The sequence below is a fragment of the Tupaia chinensis genome, unplaced genomic scaffold, assembly GCF_000334495.1.
Source record: "Tupaia chinensis unplaced genomic scaffold, TupChi_1.0 Scaffold000192_1, whole genome shotgun sequence".
Taxonomy (NCBI): Eukaryota; Metazoa; Chordata; class Mammalia; order Scandentia; family Tupaiidae; genus Tupaia; species Tupaia belangeri.
In genome coordinates this window covers 1,446,136-1,451,858 of record NW_006159667.1, presented here as the reverse complement: position 1 = coordinate 1,451,858, position 5,723 = coordinate 1,446,136, and the positions used below count along the sequence as shown (strand labels likewise).

General features: G+C 40.2%; 1 long non-coding RNA gene across 2 annotated transcripts in view; it reads right to left on the bottom strand.

Annotated features, from left to right (window-relative positions):
- Nucleotides 1–6: 6 nt before the first annotated feature.
- The window catches only part of LOC114007526 (uncharacterized), a 162,354-nt gene continuing 156,637 nt past the window's right edge, over nucleotides 7–5,723 (bottom strand). Inside the window, exons 2-3 of one of the 2 annotated variants that reach the window (XR_003549139.1) lie at nucleotides 4,179–4,251; nucleotides 7–725 (exon numbers count right to left, since the gene is read on the bottom strand). This is a non-coding gene — a long non-coding RNA (uncharacterized LOC114007526). The remainder of the gene's footprint in view (nucleotides 726–4,178; nucleotides 4,252–5,723) is intronic. The other variant, XR_003549140.1, reaches the window with a different exon arrangement.

Sequence of the window (5,723 nt, the reverse complement as noted above, 5' to 3'; positions counted from 1 at the left end):
GGGGCGCTGGCGCCGTGGCAGCCGCCGGGGTCTCGGACTGACCACTGGTCCGCCGGTTCTCTGGTGGTCGACCTGGAGCTGGAGCCTAGGGCGCGCGCGCCGAGAGGTGTGCGGCGCCGTGCAGCGTCTGCGCCCGGAGATGGCTGCTTGGCCACCAAACTGTCGCCCTCGCTGTTCTGTCGGTGGAACTGAAACTCGGGGAGGGTTAGGAAAGCACAGGAGAGAGCTGTGGGAAGAGACTTGGCAGAAGTATGAGCCGTGAGTACAGGTGGTCCCGACCAGGCTGTCAGCGCGTTTGGAAAAGGCAGAAGTGGAGCCCCCCTTTTTTTTCAGCCAACAATTTGCGAGTGTGCCTCCTGGAACCTGAGGGTCCTTATCTAGCCCTCTAATAGATCGTATTTACTCCTTGCTTTTGAAACCTAAAACAGAAGTTGGGTCATGTGCGCCCTACGGACTTTCCCTCCTTTTGGGCGCCCGCATCCTGCTTGGAAAATCCCCGAAGATCTGAGATCGCAGTTGCCTGTCAAATTCTGCAAAGCGCTTCTCTTAGCTTTCAGCCCAACTCCTAGAACGGAATTCTTAACCTTAGTAACTTCAAGCTAATAAGTACCCACCATCCGTCATGAAATTTTGAAGAAAAATCCCATTCTCCTTGTTCTTCCCCTTTCCAACATCCACGGAAAACCTTCGCAGTTGTCTAACTCAGACGGCCAATTGGAGCGGTCCTGAGAAAGCAAAGTTTAATGGATAGTTTCTGTGTGTTTGGAAGAAAAGAATGACAGATCCATTTTCAGAATCCAAAGGAAATTATTTTTAATTGATAAATTTGTTATTGTAAAAATATTTAAGCATATGGTCCTTAAGCATATGGGGTGTTGTAGCAGTTTGGTTGGGGTTGGGAGGTGTTGCATAAAAAGGATAGAAAAATGTTCTCCCCATACACACAGGTACATACATACACATCCGATGTCAAATTAAAAGATAATGAAATGCGGGACCTGCGCAGTTAGCATAATGGCTATGTCGCTGAACTCCCATGTAGCCAACCATGGTTCCAGTCCTGGACCCGGTGGCTTAAACTCATGCCAGCACGTGTGCGCGCGTGACCAAGATCCTGAGAGGAGAATGGAGAAGGAATTGTGGCGTGGCCATCCTCCCCAGGGGCGTGATTTCTCGCTTTCTATCTCTCTCTCTCTGTCTTTCTGGCAAGCACATGCACCCTATAGCAAAAACCTCTCAGAAAAAAAATAATAATGAAATGCTACGGTTTATAAGTCAATGTAGATGAAATTATGATACTTTGATATGCGAGTGTTTTGCAGCCAATAAAATCACATTTTATATAATACTGTATGAAATATGATTAAGCAACAAAAAGTATTTTGGACATGTAACACTTAAACAGTGGGCTCTAATGGAGTTACACATGATTTTTACTTTATGTACTTTTGCAAAATAAGTATATAAAACTTGCTTTTATGTACTTTGCAAAATAAGTATATAAAACTTTAATTAAAAGTTAATTTTCAAAATCAATAAGGGGCTGGCCCCGTAGTGTAGTGGTTAAAAGAACCAGATCCCACATGGCCAGCCTTGGTTCAGATCCTGACTCCAGCTTCTTGAAAGACTGCACAGAGTGTATATGCAGTCCCCAAACCCTGAGAAATGGTGACATTAAGAGATTACCCTGTGAACACACCTCACTGGGAGGGTGCTATCTCCCACTCTTTCTGTCTCTGTTTCTCTGGCAAGCATACTGCCCTCTGACAATTGAAAGAAAAATCAATAAGAAGGCTTTAACATTGTTAAAGCAATGTATAGTGATAATAAAGTGTAAATAGTAAGATAGAAAATGAAGCGTGCATGATGAATATCACTCTAAAAATAAAAGACTGAAAGGAAACATAATATTGGACATTCAAGTGGTAAAATTTGAGGTGAAATATTTTCTAAGAATCTTTTATATAATCATATTTATCCCAGGTTAAAAAATGAATATCCAGGACAAGCAGATGGCATAATAGTTACATCACTGGACTCCCACATGTCCGACCATGGTTAGAGTACCGGACCTGACAGCTTGAAACTCACACTTGGCAAGTGTGTGTACATGCCCAAAATTCCTAGAGGAGAAGGGATTGTGGAATGATCATCTTCCGGGTGGCGTGGGGGGTGATTTTTCACTTTCTAGCTCTGGTAAGCACATGCACACTATAGCAAAAATCTCTCTTAAAAAATAATTAAAAATGAATATCCATGGGGCCACATGGTGGTGCAGCAGTAACACAACTAAACACAGGTCCCTGGTCTGTATCCCAGGACTTCCCTGTACACAGTGTGATCTGGACTGGCTGAGACTGGAAGTGGACTGTAGCATCAGGATGCTGTTGTGGGTGTCTCTATATGTATATATCTGTTTGTCACTCATGGAAGAAATGATTTCTTAAAAATCAATACTCAGTTCTAAATTTCCATAAGCCTGAAAAAGCTTTGTTTCAGATATGTGAGAGTTAACAAATGCTGATCAGGTGTAGGTTAAAGAAATGATGCCTAAAAAAAAATATTAAACACTTATCATAGAACTTAAAGGTGAAATTAGACCATGAAAGTTATCTGAAAAAGTTTATTTTATAGTTAAGGAAACTGAGCCAGAGAGATTAAGTGATATACCCAAGATCAGTAACAGAACTGGGTCCAGGACCTAGATTACATCCTATTGAAGTAACACCACTAATTTCTGACATGTAATGAGTAGTTTATATGTTTTAAAATGAAATATTAACTCATTTAATCCTAGAAACAATGCAATGAGGTTTTGCTGTCCTTCAGTTCGGCAGTTGGGGAAACAGGCAAAGAGGTAACATGAAGGTCACAGTTGATACATTTGAATCCAAGCAGTGTGTGGCTCTGGTATTCATGAACTTTGCCATTATGCTGTATTGCCTATACTATGTTGCCTGTACCATACCATAGCTGTTAGCTGTTTTGGGTTACACTGTATGTGAATGGTGAATCAGGAGCACTTGCTTGTTGTGAAAAGTAATATATATTAAAATTCTATGTACAAGTTCATGAAGTGGAAATGGTATTGCTAAATCAAGAATTTAACTGAAATTTCACAGGACTTTTGAGTTTAAAGGTACTTTGCATATCATCTTGAATTGTTACCCTACCTTTAAAAACTGTGCAGATGCTATCCCAGAAAAATCTCAATTAAATCCTTTCCTTTTGCTGTTCAGCACTGCAGTTTAGGCAATACATTAGGACAGCATTACTTTTTGATCCTTAAAAGTCTGAAAATACATCCTAATGATTAGCCTAATTCCATTTTATAGTTTAAGATTCTCTCTTGTTATCAAGGTTAGAGATCGTTCTCTCTCTCTTTCTCTCTCTCTCTCTCTCTCTCACACACACACACACACACACACACACACACAAGGTATTCAACAAGTTTGTGGAAAATGTATTAAAAACATTGTATTGTTGCACCAAAAAAACTCAAACTTTGATTTCATTTTCTGTGAACTTTTTGAAGCACATGTTTGTGTGTGTGTGTGAGAGAGAGTTCTATCATATATATTATTGCTACATGACAAGCCATGCCAAAATGAGTGACTTAAGACCATTTTATGCCCTCTTAATTCTATGGATCAGTAATTGGGCTTGGTCTTGTCTAGGGTCACACATGCAGTTGCTTCAGCCCTTCCTACTTGACTGGTGTTGACTATTGGCTGGACTTGTGTCCTTGTAGTTATTAGTACTCAATAAGTCTAATCTGGGGCATCCTCTTCAAGTGGCAGCATGCCAAGCCAATAGAGAGCAGAAACTGCAAGACTTTTTGAGAACTCAGAACTCTCATATATTACTTCCACCACATTCTATTCATCAAGTCAAAAGGCCAGCACAGATTCAAGAAGTGAGGAGATAGATGGGAGGAAACAAAAAGTCACATTGCAAAAGGATATGCATACAGAAAGGGGAGGAATTACTGTTCATCTTCACAATCTATTACAATGTATAATTATTTCAAGATGATACTAGCTAATTAAAGCATTTTTTTTAATGCTTGATGATGCCTATAAGAACAGCAAACAAGGAAACAATCACACCTATTCTTTAAACTGACAAATTGGGTCAGTTTGGTGGCCTGCTATACATAAACTTAGGTGGTTCCTTACCTTACTCACTGGACTTGTTTTTCTCTTCATTTTGTTGCCTTCTTTAAAATCCATTCTTAGTTGTCCATCTGTTCTAAACAGATCCCAAAAAACATGGCATAAGAACCTAACATTGACTAAAAGTATTCCCATAGGACTTAGATACTCTGGTCCAGATTTTGCTATCCTTAATTATGATGGAACATTTTACAGCACATAATTAAATAAAACGTTGTGTCAACATCAAATTATGGGCCAAAATAGGGGCTAAGAGTCTGTGAAAGGTAATGGACAAATTGATTTAGAAGGACAAATATTAGGGCCAGCAGGTACATAGTGGTTAGGTACACTGGACTCCTACATGACAGACTGCAGTTCACATCCCAGATCAGGTGGCATGAAATTCACACTGAGTGAGTATGTGCCCAAAATCCCAAGAGGAGAATGGAAGAGAAGGGAATGTGGCATGGTCAGCCCCCAGGGGGGTGATTTCTCACTTTCTGTCTCTCTGACTCTCTCTCTGGTGAGCATACCCTATAGCAAAAATCTCTAAAAAATAAAAAAGGACAAATACTGAACTGTCAACCTATTATCAGTTATATAGTTACATAACTAGAAACAACTGCTTTATACAAGGGGTCCTCAGAAAGTTCAAGGGAAATGTATATTATGAAACAACTGCATGGGTTTCAAATATTTTACACCAAAATAAATTCATACTTTAATTCCATTTTTCCATTAATTTATTATCAGTAAAGTTATTCAAACAACATTTACTGAGTTTTTACTTTTTTCAAACATGCAAACTAAAAATAATTACTAAGATAAGGTCTCTTCCCTTTCAGGGAAGGTTTCTTTAACAAAAATTTACTTGGTACCTATGTTCTAGGTCTTGGGAATATATCCTTCAATAAGATAGGACAAGCTTACATTCTTGGAGTTACTAGTATAATTACAGAGCTGCTCCCAATCTAATAATGTCAGTGTGTTTTTGTCATGATAATCATATAAGACAGGCACAGGAGAGATATTTGAAGTCATGAAACTTATAAGTTATCTAAAAGCTGTTGACAACTGCAGCATTGGGTGGGGTGGGCAGAGTGAGGGAATGTTTGTTGTATGATTGTTTTCTTAACAGTTTTTTGCATTAGGGGATATGCACTTGCCAGAGAGAGAGACAGAAACAGAGAGAAAGTGAGAAATCAACCCCAGGGGGAATGGCCATGCTGCAGTCAGTGCTCCTATCTCCTCCTCCTGGGATTTTGGGCACACACACACATGTGCCCAGCATGATTTTCTTTTTTTAAGAATTATTTTATTGGGGGAGGCCAGCAAAGGTGTAAAGGCTATGTTGCTGGACTCCCCTGTGGTGGACTGCAGTTCGAGTCCCAGACCCAGTGGCTTAAACTCATGCCAGGCACGTGTTTGCGTGCCCAAGATCCTGAGAAGAGAATTGGAGGAGATGGGATTGTGGCATGACCACCCCCCTGCAGGGTGATTTCTCACTTTCTGTCTCTGTGTCTTTCTGGCAAGTGCACACACCCTATAGCAAAAACCTCTCCCCCC